We start from the raw sequence: 19287 nt of genomic DNA, 5'->3' as shown, positions 1-19287 counted from the left end.
CAATATTTATAAACAATGTTACTTTGTATCTCTCTATCTCCCGTCTGATCAATGTTTATAAACAATGTTACTTTGTATCTCTCTATCTCCCGTCTGATCAATGTTTATAAACAATGCTACTTTGTATCTCTCTATCTCCCGTCTGATCAATGTTTATAAACAATGTTACTTTGTATCTCTCTCCTGTGTGATCAATGTTTATAAACAATGTTACTTTGTATCTCTCTATCTCCCGTCTGATCAATGTTTATAAACAATTTTACTTTGTATCTCTCTATCTCCCGTCTGATCAATGTTTATAAACAATGTTACTTTGTATCTTTCTATCTCCCGTCTGATCAATGATTATAAACAATGTTACTTTGTATCTCTCTATTTCCCGTCTGATCAATGTTTATAAACAATGTTACTTTGTATCTCTCTATCTCCTGTCTGATCAATGTTTATAAACAATGTTACTTTGTATCTCTCTATCTCCCGTCTGATCAATGTTTATAAACAATGTTACTTTGTATCTCTCTATCTCCCGTCTGATCAATGTTTATAAACAATGTTACTTTGTATCTCTCTATCTCCCGTCTGATCAATGTTTACAAACAATGTTACTTTGTATCTCTCTATCTCCCGTCTGATCAATGTTTATAAACAATGTTACTTTGTATCTCTCTATCTCCTGTCTGATCAATGTTTATAAACAATGTTACTTTGTATCTCTCTATCTCCCGTCTGATCAATGTTTATAAACAATGTTACTTTGTATCTCTCTATCTCCTGTCTGATAAATGTTTATAAACAATGTTACTTTGTATCTCTCTATCTCCAGTCTAATTAATGTTTATAAACAATGTTACTTTGTATCTCTCTATCTTCTGTCTGATCAATGTTTATAAACAATGTTACTTTGTATCTCTCTATCTCCCGTCTGATCAATGTTTATAAACAATGTTACTTTGTATCTCTCTATCTCCAGTCTGATTAATGTTTATAAACAATGTTACTTTGTATCTCTCTATCTCCCGTCTGATTAATGTTTATAAACAATGTTACTTTGTATCTCTCTATCTCCCGTCTGATCAATGTTTAATTTTGGATGAATTGATACTTTTGATGATGAGATTCCTCCTAGTTTCGGGTCATGTGATGTGTTCTTGATCTTGGCTTCATGCTGAAAATTCTGCTCGCTGTAAATATTAAAGTAGAATAAAAGGAAAACTTTTTGTTTCATTTTTGATACATTAAGAAAATTTTATTCCGCGTAATTTTTTGGTGTCCCATTTGGAACATTTCTCCCCACTTCCTGTCCCATAGCCAAAACAGGAAGTGAGACTAAATCCCTCCAAACTGAGGGAATCTCCAGAATTTGTGTCCCATTTGTAATATTATCATTGGAGAAAGGATTTCAGAACATTTTCTTCCTTTTCTCTCTCAGTGATAATGGGGGGAATCTCCGTATCTGGGGGTCACAGACGGCACATTCGGTTATGGAGACCCCGGAGGGAGGGCGAGCTCCTGGAGACATTTGGCTGCTCTGTTATTTTCCCCCCCCCCCGATGATTGCAGCTCTTCCCTCCCAGATTCTCGTTACCCTCCAAGTCTCTAATTACCGTCCTCAAAGTTTCACCGACATGCCCGTCCCGGGGCCTCACCGCAAATCTGTGAAAATATTTCCTCTGCGATGGCAGACCAAAATAGACGGAGTGCCGAGCCCTGTGTGAAAGTATGCAAAGTCTGGCGGAGCCGGAGAGGAGCGCACAGTCTATTCATCCTCCAGAACCTCCAGGAGAAGAGGGAGAGAGGAGCGAGCTCCGCCGTGCCTCCAACATAGACGCCTGGCTGAGGAGACTGCGCTACATCCAGGTGAGTGACTGAACTGTCCATTATCCCACCAATGGCAACGGGGCGCGCATGGCCACATCTCTCTCCGATATCCCTGGTTCACATCAGGGCGGCTTTGAAATTGTGCGACTTTCCTGCGATTTCAAAGCCGCAGATCAGTGCGATTTCAGAGCTGCAGATCAGTGCGATTTCAGAGCTGCAGATCCGTGCGATTTCGGAGCCGCAGATCAGTGTGTTTTTAAAGCTGCAGATCACTGCAATTTCAGAGCTGCAGATCAGTGCGATTTCAGAGCCGCAGATCAGTGCAATTTCAAAGCCACAGATCACTGCGATTTTGATGTGACTTTTCATTGCGGCTTGCAACTTCATTTAACAGAAGTCAATGCAAGTTGCAATGAAATCACAAAGAAAAGTAGCGCAGAAATCTTTTTCATGTTCTCTGTGACTTGGGTCGCAGTGATTTGAATGGTTCTATTGCTGGCAATGGGGTGCAACTTGTCATGCAATTTTGAACTGTCAAATCACACTGATGTGAATCAGAGCTAATGATGGTGCTGAAATCACCGGCACCGCTGTGACATTTCCGTCAAATCCACCAACCTGGGGACACAGCGCAGGCGGTGACACAACTGTTCCATTTTCTGCATCCTATGAATCAAAATCTTCATAATTCCCAACTGTCCCTTGGAACCCGTTCCCTCCGTCCATCGTTCCCTCCATCCATCGTTCCCTCCGTCCATCGTTCCCTCCGTCCATCGTTCCCTCCCTCCATCACTCCCTCCGTCCATCGTTCCCTCCGTCCATCGTTCCCTCCGTCCATCGTTCCCTCCGTCCATCGTTCCCTCCGTCCATCGTTCCCTCCGTCCATCGTTCCCTCCGTCCATCGTTCCCTCCGTCCATCGTTCCCTCCGTCCATCGTTCCCTCCCTCCATCACTCCCTCCGTCCATCGTTCCCTCCGTCCATCGTTCCCTCCGTCCATCGTTCCCTCCGTCCATCGTTCCCTCCGTCCATCGTTCCCTCCGTCCATCGTTCCCTCCGTCCATCGTTCCCTCCGTCCATCGTTCCCTCCCTCCATCGTTCCCTCCCTCCATCGCTCCCTCCGTCCATCGTTCCCTCCGTCCATCGTTCCCTCCATCCATCGTTCCCTCCGTCCATCGTTCCCTCCGTCCATCGTTCCCTCCCTCCATCACTCCCTCCGTCCATCGTTCCCTCCGTCCATCGTTCCCTCCGTCCATCGTTCCCTCCGTCCATCGTTCCCTCCGTCCATCGTTCCCTCCGTCCATCATTCCCTCTGTCCATCACTCCTCCCAAAAGTCTACTCAATGCCAATCAGTTCTTGTTTTTGATGGAAGGAGTGAAATCTTGTTGGGTTATTTCTTCTGTCTGTCCCTATTAGGGAGATTCCCCCTCTGTGTCCCCTCTGAGGAGATTCCCTCTCTGATTTGCCACAGGGAAGATTCATTGTCTGCATCCCCACTGGAGAGATCTCCCCATCATTGGTGTCAGTGGGAGGAATAGTGCCCCATCATTGGTGTCAGTGGGAGGGATAGTGCCCCATCATTGGTATCAGTGGGAGGAATAGTGTCCCATCATTGGTGTCAGTGGAAGGAATAGTGCCCCATCATTGGTTTCAGTGGAAGGAATAGTGCCCCATCATTGGTTTCAGTGGGAGGAATAGTGCCCCATCATTTGTATCAGTGGGGGGAATAGTGTCCCATCATTGGTGTCAGTGGGGGGAATAGTGTCCCATCATTGGTGTCAGTGGAAGGAATAGTGCCCCATCATTGGTGTCAGTGGGAAGAATAATGCCCCATCATTGGTGTCAGTGGGAGGAATAGTGCCCCATCATTGGTGTCAGTGGGAAGAATAGTGTCCCATCATTGGTATCAGTGGGAGGAATAGTGCCCCATCATTGGTGTCAGTGGTAGGAATAGTGCCCCATCATTGGTATCAGTGGGAGGAATAGTGCCCCATCATTGGTGTCAGTGGGAGGAATAGTGTCCCATCATTGGTATCAATGGGAGGAATAGTGCCCCATCATTGGTGTCAGTGGTAGGAATAGTGCCCCATCATTGGTATCAGTGGGAGGAATAGTGCCCCATCATTGGTGTCAGTGGGAGGAATAGTGTCCCATCATTGGTGTCAGTGGGAGGAATAGTGCCCCATCATTGGTGTCAGTGGGAGGAATAGTGCCCAATCATTGGTGTCAGTGGGAGGAATAGTGCCCCATCATTGGTGTCAGTGGGAGGAATAGTACCCCATCATTGGTATTAGTGGGAGGAATAGTGCCCCATCATTGGTGTCAGTGGGAGGAATAGTGCCCTATCATTGGTGTCAGTGAGAGGAATAGTGTCCCATCATTGGTGTCATTGAAGGAATAGTGCCCCATCATTGGTGTCAGTGAGAGGAATAGTGCCCCATCATTGGTGTCAGTGGGAGGAATAGTGCCCCATCATTGGTGTCAGTGGGAGGAATAGTGTCCCATCATTGGTATCAGTGGGAGTAATAGTCCCAAGGGCTGGATAAAGGCAAGCAAAGGGCCACACCTGGCCCCTGGGCCGGAGTTTGGAGACCCCTTGGTGTAAATGGTCTGGTTCCCGGGCAGGCGGCTTCTTCACCCCAGATGATCTTCACCGTCTCCTTGGCTTGTAGTGGAATGTAACGAATATTGAATTTGAGGCGCTGCGTCACACCACTGCTAGGAGGTCCGGGTACAACTTTATTCCATTAAAAGTCAGGCGTACAGTTACAAAAAGTATCCAAAGTTTTCGGGGGGGGGCCTTCATCAGGGCTAGAAAGAACATCAGAATATTTCCATATCAACCTGATATCGATACAATATCTCCTTCGTGGGGTCATAATGAAAATGAAATAGTCGATTGTAGAGAAAGTGCCAAAATTAATAGACAAAAAGGAGAACATGAATGGTGAATGAAATTTATTCAAAGAAGAGAGGAGAGGAAAAAAGAGAATTAAAAAAAAAAAGAGTAATATATATCTCAAAACAGGTATGTGTATATTTTGAACTCTACATTATACTATCTGATTGTACAATCAAAAAAAAAAAATATATATATATATTTTTTTCCTTTTATTGGTTGAACTAGATGGATTTGTGTCTTTTTTCAGCCAGACTAACTATGTAATTATACAATCTGATTGTACAATAAAAAATAAATAAATTAATAAAAATATTAATAATAATAATAGTAATAATATTATATTCCTAACAGCAATAATAATAAACACTAATCTCAAAATAAAACATTATTGGTAATAAATTGATCTAATATGAATAGATGTATATAAAAATTTAGTAAAATGACATATGTATAACTTGCACACATCATACAATCAGATTGTAGAATTGTAAAGCGTTGCAAAAAAAAAAAAAAATAATAATAATAATAATTATAACAATTTTATTTACTATCAATAAAATGATACATTCTTGACAAAAATTGACCTAAAAGGAATAAATGTATAAAAACCCTAATAAAAAGTGTATGAATTGAACTATACAGTCCTGTGTATGCTGTTTTGCATGCATTCCTGACATGCATAGATGTAAACCAAAGATAATTCCTAATGCCCCCCCCCCCCCTCGCATTGGCAAACGCACACATGTGTGCAGTATGGCACAATTTTACAAAAGGATCGGGGACTTCTTTCCCCGTGTTTTTCGGGGGTAGGGTAGCCTATTGAAATGAATAGGTTTCCCAACATATGACACAAGAGAAAGCGTAAAAAAGTGCGTGGAACTGCGCAGGCTAGTTTGCACCATACTGGCTTGACAGTGGTGGAAATGGAGCCTAAGTGGGAAATCCCCAAGAGTAAAAGATTTATACATAAAATGTATCAATTCTGAAACTAGTTGGGTAGCCCAGATATCGTCACCAATCACCACAAAATCGGCACTGAGACATACCGCGCCTTGAAAAAGTATTCACACCCCTTTAAATTTCCCACATTTTCTCATGTTACACCCTAAACAGTAAATGTATTTTATTGGGATTTTATGTGGTAGACCAACACAAAGTGGCCATAATTGTGAAGTGGAAGGAAAATGATAAATGATACAAATAAATCTGTGAAAAGTGTGGCTGCATTTGTATTCACCCCCCGGAGTCAATACTTTGTAGAACCGCCTTTCCCAGCAATTACAGCTTTGAGTCTTTTTGGGGATGTCTCTACCAGCTTTGCACATCTAGAGAGGACATTTCTGCCCATTCTTCTTTGCAGAATATCTCATCTCTGTCAGATTGGATGGAGAGCGTCTGTGATCAGCAATTTTCAAGTCTTGCCACAGATTCTCAATGTGATTTAGGTCTGGACTGTGACTGGGCCATTCTAACACATGAATATGCTTTGATGTAAACCATTCCATTGTAGCTCTGGCTGGATGTTTCGGGTCGTTGTCCTGCTGGAAGGTGAATCTCCGCCCCAGTCTCAAGTCTTTTCTTCTAAGATTGTCCTGTATTTGCCTCCATCCATCTTCCCATCAACTCTGACCAGCTTCCCTGTCCCTGCTGAAGAAAAGCATCCCCACACCATGATGCTGCCACCACCATGTTTCACAGTGGGGATGGTGTGTTCAGGGTGATGTGCAGTGTTAGTTTTCCCCCACACATAGCATTTTGCTTTTAGCCCAAAAAGTTGAATTTTGGTCTCCTCTGAGCAGAGCTCCTTCTTCCACATGTTTGCTGTGTCCCCCACATGGCTTCTCCCAAACTGCAAACAGGACTTCTTATGGTTTTCTTCCACCAATGGCTTTCTTCTTCTCACTCTTCCATAAAGGGCAGATTTGTGGAGCGCACGACTAATAGTTGTCCTGTGGACAGATTCTCCCACCTGAGCTGTGGATCTCTGCAGCTCCTCCAGAGTTCCAAACCAAAAGAACTTGCTGCTCCAGGTTAGACAGGAAGCCTAATGATTTCACAGGTGCCCGCCCCGGCTCGCCTCCGCATACGATACGATCAAATAATAAAGAACTGGCCGCACTCCAAGATCCATCAAAATTCTTGTTTAATGAACGAACATCCCAAGTGTTACAGACAGTCAAAAGGTAGACGCATTTCCCACACTAACAGGTGCGCTTATTCATTACCATTGTTTCCTTTAGAGTTCCCATGGGCCTCTTGGTTGCTTCTCTGATGAATGTTCTCCTTGCCCGGCCGGTCAGTTTAGGTGGGCGGCCATGTCTTGGTAGGGGCCCGGCCGGTCAGTTTAGGTGGACGGCCATGTCTTGCTAGGGGCTCGGCCGGTCATTTTAGGAGGACGGCCATGTCTTGGTAGGGGCCCGGCCGGTCAGTTTAGGTGGACGGCCATGTCTTGGTAGGGTTGCAGTTGTGCCATACTCTTTCCATTCTCCCATGATGGATTGATCAGCGCTCCGTGAGACGGCCAAAGCTTGGGAGATTTTTTTATAACCTAGCCCTGCTTTACACTTCTCCACAACTTTATCCCTGACCTGTCTGGGGGGTTCCTTGGCCTTCATGATGCTTTTTGTTCACTAAGGTTCTCTCACAAACCTCTGAGGGCTTCACAGAACAGCTGTATTTATACTGAGATTAAATGACACACAGGTGGACTCTATTTACTAATTAGGTGACTTCTGAAGACAATTGGTTCCCTTAGATTTTAGTTAGGGGTATCAGAGTAAAGGGGGGTGAATACAAATGCAGCCACACTTTTCACAGATTTATTTGTATCATTTATCATTTTCCTTTCACTTCACAATTATGGCCACTTTGTGTCTATCACATAAAATCCCAATAAAATACATTTTTATTTTTGGTTGTAACATGAAAAAATGTGGAAAATTTCATGGGGTGTGAATACTTTTTCAGGGCACTGTATATGCAGAGATCAGATAAGGTTGGGGGTGGGGGCGTCATGTACACTGATCACATGACAATCCACCACTGTGACATCTGTGAATGCAGCGAGAATTCCAGGGCGACATTCCAGGCCATCGCCTGCGACAGCAGCATCCCGTGAATGGGAATTAGGAATGTGCGGTGACAATGGAGCCGTTGTGCAGGACAAGGATGACTTGTCAGTTATAAAATGTTTAGAGCAAGTGTGACACAAGTGTGACACAAGTGTGACACAAGTGGGACGAATGTCAGCACCGGGAATACGAGGAACTACAAGTTCCAGCAATCAGCTTCCAGTCTGCTGCGTCTTAGAAAGCATGCGATCGCCATCCGTCCAGGCTCACCCCTGACCCGGAAGAGATTTACTAAGATGAACTAAATCTGAATTCACTTCAAACATCCAATTATAGGTCTGGATGGATTCTGTTCCGGAATTCAATGTGGCGTCACCCAGGGAGAACCCGCCGTTACATTGTAACATTAGTCCGGGTGAAAACTGAAACATGTTACTATCTGATTATTGGAACATATTAGTCCTGGTCACGTGATGTGGCCTGTGGATAGGCGTGGCCTACTCCCCGCCCCCTGTACAGCGCAGATCCAAGTTGTTAGTCTGAAGAAGTGCAAATGCCATAGTTGGTGGAAAAAATAGCGCGGGTGTCAGGTATGGCGCAGAGGAAGGTAGCGGGCACCTGATCTGCACAGATTTCACTGCATGTTATAAGGCGGGATTCAGGATCTATGTATGTGGAGAGGGGCGTTTTGCGCAGTGTTAAGTAGGGGCGATGTCATGCGCCAATGTGCGTTTCTTTTGTGCGGTGTCACATAATGATGCATGTTTCCAATTAATTTTTGTCGTCAGGATTTGGCATTGAGATTTACCAGTCCTTGACCAAGGGTTGACTCAAATTGAATGTTACATGCATTTTGATGAGTTGCCGCTGACAACCATAGGCTTCCCCAGGAAAGCTGTGTGAAGGCTCCTGATGATATCAGCATGCACGTCGTACAGTTTGGTTCCTATGTTGGATGTGCATGGAAAATCCCTACCAGTGCTCAGATAGACCAAAAAAATAGGATAACAAAACTTCCATCAGGGAAAACTGTATGCAGACAGAGACAGGGAGGGATCAGGGCAGGTGGTGTGCAGACAGAGACAGGAAGGGATCAGGGCAGGTGATATGCAGACAGTGGCAGGAAGGGATCAGGGCAGGTGGTGTGCAGACAGAGACAGGAAGGGATCAGGGCAGGTGGTGTGCAGACAGAGACAGAAAGGGATCAGGGCAGGTGATATGCAGACAGAGGCAGGAAGGGATCAGGGCAGGTGGTGTGCAGGCAGAGACAGGAAGGGATCAGGGCAGGTGGTGTGCAGACAGAGACAGGAAGGGATCAGGGCAGGTGGTGTGCAGACAGAGACAGGAAGGGATCAGGGCAGGTGGTGTGCAGACAGAGATAGGAAGGGATCAGGACAGGTGGTGAGCAGACAGAGAAAGAAAGAAGTCAGAGTAGGTGGTGAGCAGGCAGAGGCAGGAAGAGATCAGGGCAGGTGGTGTGCATACAGAGACAGGAAGAGGTCAGGGCAGGTGGTGTGCAGGCAGAGATGGAAAGAGGTCAGGGCAGGTGGTGTGCAGGCAGAGAAAGAAAGAGGTCAGAGTAGGTGGTGTGCAGGCAGAGGCAGGAAGAGATCAGGGCAGGTGGTGTGCAGGCAGAGGCAGGAACTGTCCAGGGCAGGAGGTGTACAGGGAGATATCAGGGCAGGTGGTGTGCAGGCAGAAACAGGAGAAGATAAGGGAAGGTGGTGTGCAGACAGAGAAAGAAAAAGATCAGAGCAGGTGGTGTGCAGGCAGAGACAGAAAGAGGTCAGAGTAGGTGGTATGCAGGCAGAGACAGGAAGAGATCAGGGCAGGTGGTGTGCAGACAGAGACAGAAAAATGTCAGAGCAGGTGGTGTGCAGGCAGAAACAGAAAGAAATCAGGACGGGTGGTGCAAGCAGAGACAGGAAGAAGTCAGGGCAGGTGGTCTGCAGGCAGAGATCAGGGGAGGGGGTGTGCAGACAGAGACAGGAAGGGATAAGGGAAGGGGGTGTGCAGGCAGAGACAGGAAGGGATCAGGGCAGGTGGTGTGCATACAGAGACAGGAAGAGATCAAGACACGTGGTGTGCAGGCAGGGACAGGAAAAGATCAGGGCAGGTGGTGTACAAGCAGAGACAGGAAGAAGTCAGGGCAGGTGGTCTTCAGGCAGAGATCAGGGGAGGTGGTGTTCAGACAGAGACAGGAAGGGATCAGGGCAGGTGGTGTGCAGGCAGAGACAGGAAGAAGTCGAGGCAGGTGGTGTGCAGGCAGAGATGGGAAGAGGTCAGGGCATGTGGTGTGCAGACAGAGACAGAAAGGGATCAGGGCAGGTGGTGTACAAGCAGAGACAAGAACAAGTCAGGGCAGGTGGTGTGCAGGCAGAAACAGGACCTGTCCAGGGCAGGTTGTGTGTAGGCAGAGACAGGAAGGGATCAGGGCAGGTGGTGAGCAGGCAGAGACAGAAAGGGATCAGGGCAGGTGGTGTGCAGACAGAGATAGAAAGGGATCAGGGCAGGTTGTGTGCTGGCAGAGACAGAAAGGGATCAGGGCAGGTGTTGTGCAGACAGAGACAGGAAGGGATCAGGGCAGGTGTTGTGCAGACAGAGACAGGAAGGGATCAGGGCAGGTGGTGTGCAGACAGAGACAGGAAGGGATCAGGGCAGGTGGTGTGCAGACAGAGACAGGAAGGGATCAGGGCAGGTGGTGAGCAGGCAGAGACAGAAAGGGATCAGGGCAGGTGGTGTGCAGACAGAGATAGAAAGGGATCAGGGCAGGTTGTGTGCTGGCAGAGACAGAAAGGGATCAGGGCAGGTGTTGTGCAGACAGAGACAGGAAGGGATCAGGGCAGGTGGTGTGCAGACAGAGACAGGAAGGGATCAGGGCAGGTGTTGTGCAGACAGAGACAGGAACTGTCCAGGGCAGGTTGTGTGTAGGCAGAGACAGGAAGGGATCAGGACAGGTGTTGTGCAGGCAGAGACAGAAGGATATCGGGCCTTCCACTAAATCTTAAAAAGATAACTCTGACCAAAACAGAAGAATGTGTAATTTTGATGGAGGACCTTTGGCTGCTTATGGGAGGACATTGTGAGTTTCTGATCCTTCACATTTACTGTCTGCTGCTTTCTGCACCTTATGTTACTTTGTAACAGAAACTGGCTTCTTTGTGAAAATGCTAGGTTCCTGGCTGTATTTAATCATTTTTATGTCACTGATCTGAAATCAGCATGCAGCCAGTGAGGTCAGAATAAAGCCAGATCATCTGAATCCATTTTCTGCTAAAGCCAAACATGATAAAGGGGTCCCCTTGCTCCTCCCCCTACGCTATGCTGTCCCAGATCACGGAGATTATGATCCCTCTAAGGCGCCACCAATCACATGTATCCAAATCTAGTGTGAAGATGCTGGAATATCACCGTCTCCGGAGATGTGCCGGATGCCGGAGAGTTTTCCCGCACTCCTGTGTGTCCCCTGCGCTGATTTCCTCTAAGTGACCACAAATATATATTTGTCACTCAGGGAGAAGATTCGTCAGGTTTAGCGCTGTGTTAATGAGCTCATTAGGTCAGCAGAGATACGTTGACGATTATAGTCGGACTAATCATCAGATGTGACAGAGATCACACAACTGTGTACCACGTATACAACCTACTACAGCAACACTGATATTTACAAAGACAGAAGGGGTTAAAGCAATATACACCACTTACCTACCGGGCACTGTCACCCCCTTCCTGCCCAGCCCAATTCTCAGCTCTCAGCACTGTCGCACTTTGAATGACAATTGCGCGGTCATGCAACACTGTATCCAAATGAAATTTGTATCATTTTTTTCACACAAATAGAGATTTCTTTTGGTGACATTTAATCACCTCCGGGGGGTTTTATTTTTTGCTAAACAAACAAAAAAGACCAAAAATTTTGAAAACAAAAAAACAAAACAGTTTTCATAGTTTGCTATAAGATTTTGCAAACAGGTAATTTTTATCCTTCACTGATGGGCACTGATGAGGCTGCACTGATAGGCAGCACTGATGGGCATTGATAGGCTACACTGATGGGCACTAAAAATCTGCACTGATAGGCACTGATGGGCACTGATGAGGTGGCACCGATGAGGCAGCATTATTGAGGCTGCACTGATAGGTGGCACTGATGGGCACTAATCAGTGGCATTGAACGGCACTAATAGGTGGCACTAATGGGCACTGATATCTGGCACTGATAGGCACTTATAGGCGGCACTGATGGGCACTGATAGGCAGCACTGATGGGCATTGATAGGCTACGCTGATGGGCACTGATAAGCTGCACTGATAGGCACTGATGAAGCAGCACTGATAGGTGGCACTGATGGGCATTGATATTTGGCACTGATGGGCATTGGTAGGTGACACTGATAGGCATCACTGATAGGTGGTAACAAATAATGAGGCACTGATGGGCACTGATTAGGAGCAATGATGGGCACTGGTAGGTGGCACTGGTGGGCACTGCTTAGCAGTACTGATTGGTGCTGGTAGGTGGCACTGGTGGACACTGTTTAGCAGTACTGATTGGTGCTGGTAGGTGGCACTGGTGGACACTGTTTAGCAGTACTGATTGGTGCTGGTAGGTGGCACTGGTGGACACTGTTTAGCAGTACTGATTGGTGCTGGTAGGTGGCACTGGTGGGCACTGTTTAGCAGTACTGATTGGTGCTGGTAGGTGGCACTGGTGGACACTGCTTAGCAGTACTGATTGGTGCTGGTAGGTGGCACTGGTGGACACTGCTTAGCAGCAGTGGGTGTCCGTGTGTGGGACTGACATCCCCTTTACACAAGCCGTTAATCGTCTGTCGTTTACCTTCTCCTGTGTACATCAGGTGATCAGCTGTCATTGGCTGAAAGCTGATCATGTGGTAAAGGGCCGGGATTGGCCCCTGACTCCGATCTCTGATCAGCCAAATCTCATTGACTCGCTAACCACAGAAAGTGCCGCCCGCACCCCGAATCCATGGACGCCACCCTGACAATTTAGGCCGTGCTGTGGCCGTCTTTCAGCTATAGCGCGGGTGGTAAGAGGTTAAACCCAAAACCAAAAACGTCACATATTGCAGCTGACCAATCATTCCATGTGACGGCTGCATTTGTTTTCCTTTATTTTAGGCTTTTTTCCCTCTGTTCTCACCTGGTTATCTGGTCAGTAACACATCTTCTGGATGAAGGAGCACAGGGGACACCTTTTGACAGCGGCATTGTCAGTCTGGGGGGGGGGGGGGGGGGTGTTAGATGGACTGGCAGATTTTAGAGCCAAACTCCACATAACACTTTATAATCAGTTACAGTTTTGCTCCTTTTAAGGCCCGTACACACGTACCGATCGTCGGCATACAGACGTCGGCGGACGAAAGATCGGCCGATTGTACGCTTGTTAGTATGGTGCCTCCGACAGCCGTCAGCGCACATTCTGCCGACAAGAGTCTGTCTTGCAAGCATTAAAATTTTTGTATGCCGACACCAGAGCGGCCGATTGTTCGCCAGTCAGTACAGAATTCGGACGACAGACAGCAGATTTGCAAGACTGGGCATGCTCAGAAAAGAAAAAACACAGGAAAAGTTAACCATCACATGACATCACTTCTGCAGTCAGCGGACAAAATTCTTGTGCTGTCTTTGCACTTTTCAACAGACACCGACAGCCCGGGGACAAAAGACGGCCGATCGTTCGCTGACGATCGGTATGTGTGTACGGGCCTTTAGTATAAGGAATTGTCTGTAGACCTCGGAGACAGGATTGTATGGAGGCACAGATCGGGGGAAGGGTACAGAAACATTTCTGCAGCATTGAAGGTCCCAATGAGCACAGTGGCCTCCATCATCTGTGAATGGAAGAAGTTTGGAACCCCCAGGACTCTTCCTAGAACGAGCCACCCGGCCAAACTGAGCGATCGGGGGAGGGGGGCCTTAGTCAGGGAGGTGACCAAGAACCCGATGTTCACTCTGACAGATTAGAACAAACATCTGTGCTGCACTCCACCAATCAGACCTGTATGGGTGTGACCAGGAAAATAATGGAAAATATTTGGAATAAGGCCATCACATAACAAAATGTGGAAAAGTGAAGCACTGTGAATACTTTCTGGATGCTCTGTATGGGGGGTTTGTATAACCCTGAAGAAGTGGGGCCCCTACAACCCCAGGGATGGAAGAAGTGGGGCCCCTATAACCCCAGGAATGGAAGAAGTGGGGCCCCTACAACCCCAGGGATGGAAGAAGTGGGGCCCCTACAACCCCAGGGATGGAAGAAGTGGGGCCCCTACAACCCCAGGGATGGAAGAAGTGGGGCCCCTACAACCCCAGGGATGGAAGAAGTGGGGCCCCTACAACCCCAGGGATGGAAGAAGTGGGGCCCCTACAACCCCAGGGATGTGTTGGCTCTCTTTAATAAAATAACATTCTGGACTCTGTTACTAGCGGTGCGGCCCCCTCACTGCTTCTTACATATCAGGTATTTAGGATCCTTGCCGTGGATAACAGCGCCCCCTATCTGCCATGGTGGCCATTGTCACCGAGACTGAAAATGATGAGAGATTCAAACTGTTCCAGTTCAGTTCTGGGTTGTTGCACTTTGTGCTTTCTTGTTTTTGCTGTTGCACTTTGCTCTCTCTCATTATTGGAAGGTCACATTGTATCTTCTGTGTGTGTGACGTCTCCCTGTCTATTGTCCACTTTCTATGGGGCTGTTGCACTTTGTCATTATTGGAGGGACACATTGTATCTGTTATGTGTGTAATGTCTCCACATCCATTATCTGCTTGCTCTGGGCTGTTGCACTTTGCTCTCTCGTTATTGGAGGGCCATAATGTATCTGATGAGTGTGCGATGTCTCCCTGTCCATTGTCTTCTCGCTTGGGGCTGTTGCGCTTTTCTGTCTCTTATTATTGGAGGGTCTCATTGTATCTGCTGTGTGTGTGACGTCTCCCCATCCATTGTCCACTTGCTCTGGGCTGTTGCACTTTGCTCTCTCGGTATTGGACGGTCACATTGTATTTGCTGTGTGTGTGACGTCTCCCCATCCATTGTTTGCTGCGGGAGAGGCCCCAGTGACTCTGAACAGCGGGCGATCCAGTTACACCTGATGGCTAATAAAAGTTTCATGAGATAACTCAGCCGTCACATCTCTCCTCCTCACTCCTTACATCGTACATCCTCGCCTGTCCCTGCACCCTGACCGCATCCTCATCCTCCTCATCCTCCTCATCCTCCTCATCCTCATCCTCCTCATCCTCCTCATCCTCATCCTCCATCATCATTCTCATCCTCCATCTGCCGGGGCCTTCGTCACCATCCGGTGAGAGATGACTGCCAATCCGATAGATGCCACCGATGACCTCTCACTCCAGGTAAATCCATCATGACTCCATCCCATAATCAGCACAATGACCGCTTCAGTCTGTGGCTTCTCAGTCAGGCACTTTGCTCTCTGACAGTTTCCCTTTAAGGTGTTCCCGGCCATGATACACTATATTGTCAAAAGTATTGGGACACCTGCCTTTACACCATGGGTGTCCAACCTTTTGGCTTATCTGGGCCGCATTGAGTGTAGAGAAATTGTCTCGGGCCGCATATAAAATATATACTATAGTTAAGGTATATAAGTAATAAAACGCCGCCCTGCCATTCCCTTGCTGTCACAACCCCCCCCCCCCCCCCCCAGCACTAATTTAACACAACTAGTGGATGATCCCCTCTAAGGCTGCCTCTGTGGCCGTGCCCCCGACTCGACTTCCTTTCTCCCCAGCAAAAAAAAAAAGAATTGTCAGGGGCAGTGGGCCACATTGCCTGAGGTTCTGGGCCGCATACGGCCCCCGGGCCGCAGGTTGGACATGCCTGCTTTACACCATGGGTGTTCAACCTTTTTGCTTCTCTGGGCCGCATTGAGTGTAGAGAAATTTTCTTGGGCCGCATATAAAATATATACTATAGTTAAGGTATATAAGTAATAAAATGCCGCCGCTCCCTTCCCGCGCCACCACCACCCCCCCCCCCCCCCCACTAATTTTACACCACTAGAGGATGATCAAATGAAATGGAATCAGTATACAGAGGTTTACTTCTTCTGAGAAATAATAAAGGAATGAAGTGGTCATGGTGGTAGGAGTCAGAAACACTGCACATGGTCACCTCCCCCCCTCCCCCCCCCTCAAAGGCAGCCTCTGCCTACAGTTGGAAGCTGCTGTGGCCGTGCCCCCGACCCAACTTCCTTCCTTCCCAGCAAAAAAAAATTGTCAGGTGGCAGTGGGCCGCATGGCCCGCAGGTTGGACACGCCTGCTTAACACACACATGAACTTTAATGACCTCCCAGTCTTAGTCCGTAGGGTTCAGTATTGAGTTGGCTCCGCCCTTTGCAGCTATAACAGCTTCAACTATTCTGGGAAGGCCATCCACAAGGTTTAGGAGTGTCTATGGGAATGTTTCACCATTCTTCCAGAAGCACATTTGTGAGGTCAGGCACTGATGTTGGATGAGAAGGCCTGGCTCACATTCTCCACTCTAATTCATCCCAAAGGTTGAGGTTGAGGTCAGGACTCTGTGCAGGCCAGTCAAGTTCCTCCTCCCTAAACTTGCTCATCCATGTTTTTATGGACCTTGCTTTGTGCACTGGTGTGCAGTCATGTTGGAACAGGGAGGGGCCATCCCCAAACTCCTCCCACAAAGTTGGGAGCATGAAATTGTCCAATATGTCTTGGTATGCTGACGCCTTAAGAGTTCCCTTCACTGGAACTAAGGGGCCAAACCCAACCCCTGAAAAACACCCCCACACCATAATCCCCCCTCCCCCACACCATAATCCCCCCCCTCCACCAAATTATTTGGACCAGTGCACAAATCAAGGTCCATAAGGACATGGATGAGAGAGTTTGGAGTGGAGGTACTTGGCTGGCCTGCCTCAACCTGATAGAACACCTTTGGGATGAATTAGAACGGAGACTGCGAGCCAGGTCTTCTCATCCAACATCAGTGCCTGACCTCACAAATGCCCTTCTGGAAGAATGGTGAAAGATTCCCATAGACACTCCTAAACCTTGTGGACGGCCTTCCCAGAAGAGTTGAAGCTGTTATAGCTGCAAAGGGTTGGCCAACTCAATATTGAACCCTACGGACTAAGACTGGGATGCCATTAAAGTTGATGTGTGTGTAAAGGCCGGCGTCCCAATACTTTTGGTAATATAGTGTATGTCTGGGCATCACTTTTCCTGTGTATACCCAATTGTTACAATCCGATGATTAGATTTTCTGGGGACCAATCATTGCACTATGTCAGTGAGATACAAGTAGGGAATCCCACAGAACATTGATTGGATGAGACAGAAGACATTCATCAATCAGATTGTAGTGTGTGTGGAGCGTTTGTTGGATTACGTTCGCTTGTAACGGTTTTTCTGTATTGTGTGGCATGTAAATTATTTTCTTTAAAAGAAGCAATTTATTAAGAAAAAAAGGATACAAGAATTACAGAATGTATTATACACCGATTGGCCATAACATTATGACAACCCACCATAACCCGTCCGTCCAGGCATGGACTCCAATAGACCTCTGATGATATGAGATATGCTGGGGTATCTGGCACCAAGACGTCACTAGCAGCGCTGTAAATTGGGAGGCGGGGCCTCCATGGATCGGACTTGTTTTTCCAGCACCCCCCTCAGATGCTCAATTGTATTTGGATCTGGAGAATTTGGAGGCCAGTCATTAGGAGTGACTGCCGAACTTGGAAGTGGTGCAATCCACGTCACGTCCTGGTTCTTACTAGGTAGCTATGGACTTTTTGTTTTTGCTATTGGCCCCCATGGTCTCATGGCCTATGGTAGTCTTCCCTGTAGACTTTCCATTATCAGAAGAAGAAATGAAGGTCTTCAGAAGGTTTTTTCAACCTTTGGTCCTTCAGGTCGGTGGTCTGGTGCCTCCTGTAGCCTCATTTTCCAGCTCATAGGAGCCAGGAGGGACTCCAACTGCTCCCTGTGTTGGGTCTTCACAGGTATTCTTCCATAATGGAGTAAATGGGGACTTCCTGTCAGCCGGGTTGGGTTTGGCCATTCTCTTCTGACCTCTCTCACTGACAAGGTGTTTTCCCGCCAGAGGGTTTCAGTTTTTCCCTCCATTCTGTGTACCCTCTACAGACTATAAAAAAATATGCAAAGCCTGAGATGCTACAACCCTCAGGTCTGAGATACTACAACCCTCAAGTTTGCGATACTACTACCCTCAGTCTGAGATGCTACGACCCTCAAGTCTGAGATATTACAACCCTCAAGTCTGAGATGCCACGACCCTCAAGTCTGAGATACTACAACCCTCAAGTCTGAGATACTACAACCCTCAAGTCTGAGATACTACAACCCTCAAGTCTGAGATACTACAACCCTCAAGTCTGAGATATTACAACCCTCAAGTCTGAGATGCCACAACCCTCAAGTCTGAGATGCCGCCCACAACCCTCAAGTCTGAGATGCCACAACCCTCAAGTCTGAGATACTACAACCCTCAAGTCTGAGATACTACAACCCTCAAGTCTGAGATACTACAACCCTCAAGTCTGAGATATTACAACCCTCAAGTCTGAGATGCCACAACCCTCAAGTCTGAGATACTACAACCCTCAAGTCTGAGATACTACAACCCTCAAGTCTGAGATATTACAACCCTCAAGTCTGAGATACTACAACCCTCAAGTCTGCGATGCTACGACCCTCAGTCTGAGATGCTACGACCCTCAAGTCTGAGATATTACAACCCTCAAGTCTGAGATACTACAACCCTCAAGTCTGCGATGCTACGACCCTCAGTCTGAGATGCTACGACCCTCAAGTCTGAGATATTACAACCCTCAAGTCTGAGATATTACAACCCTCAAGTCTGAGATACTACAACCCTCAAGTCTGAGATGCTACGACCCTCAGTCTGAGATGCTACGACCCTCAAGTCTGAGATATTACAACCCTCAAGTCTGAGATGCCACAACCCTCAAGTCTGAGATGCCACAACCCTCAAGTCTGAGATACTACAACCCTCAAGTCTGAGATACTACAACCCTCAAGTCTGAGATACTACAACCCTCAAGTCTGAGATATTATAACCCTCAAGTCTGAGATGCCACAACCCTCAAGTCTGAGATGCCACAACCCTCAAGTCTGAGATGCCACAACCCTCAAGTCTGAGATACTACAACCCTCAAGTCTGAGATACTACAACTCTCAAGTCTGAGATATTACAACCCTCAAGTCTGAGATGCCACAACCCTCAAGTCTGAGATACTACAACCCTCAAGTCTGAGATACTACAACCCTCAAGTCTGAGATATTACAACCCTCAAGTCTGAGATACTACAACCCTCAAGTCTGCGATGCTACGACCCTCAGTCTGAGATGCTACGACCCTCAAGTCTGAGATATTACAACCCTCAAGTCTGAGATACTACAACCCTCAGTCTGAGATACTACAACCCTCAGTCTGAGA

At 47.2% G+C, this 19287-nt stretch overlaps 1 protein-coding gene across 1 annotated transcript in view; it reads left to right on the top strand.

Moving 5' to 3' along the window:
* The first annotated feature begins 1525 nt into the window (after positions 1–1525).
* The window catches only part of INSC (INSC spindle orientation adaptor protein), a 180186-nt gene continuing 162424 nt past the window's right edge, over positions 1526–19287 (top strand). Inside the window, 1 exon segment of the mRNA XM_082269791.1 lies at positions 1526–1857. The gene's annotated coding sequence lies outside the window, so the exon portion shown is untranslated.

This window comes from Pelophylax lessonae (genome assembly GCF_965119305.1).
Source record: "Pelophylax lessonae genome assembly, chromosome: 10".
Lineage (NCBI taxonomy): Eukaryota > Metazoa > Chordata > Amphibia > Anura > Ranidae > Pelophylax > Pelophylax lessonae.
Note: the sequence above shows the minus strand (reverse complement) of the source record. Positions and strands in the feature narration are given on the sequence as shown.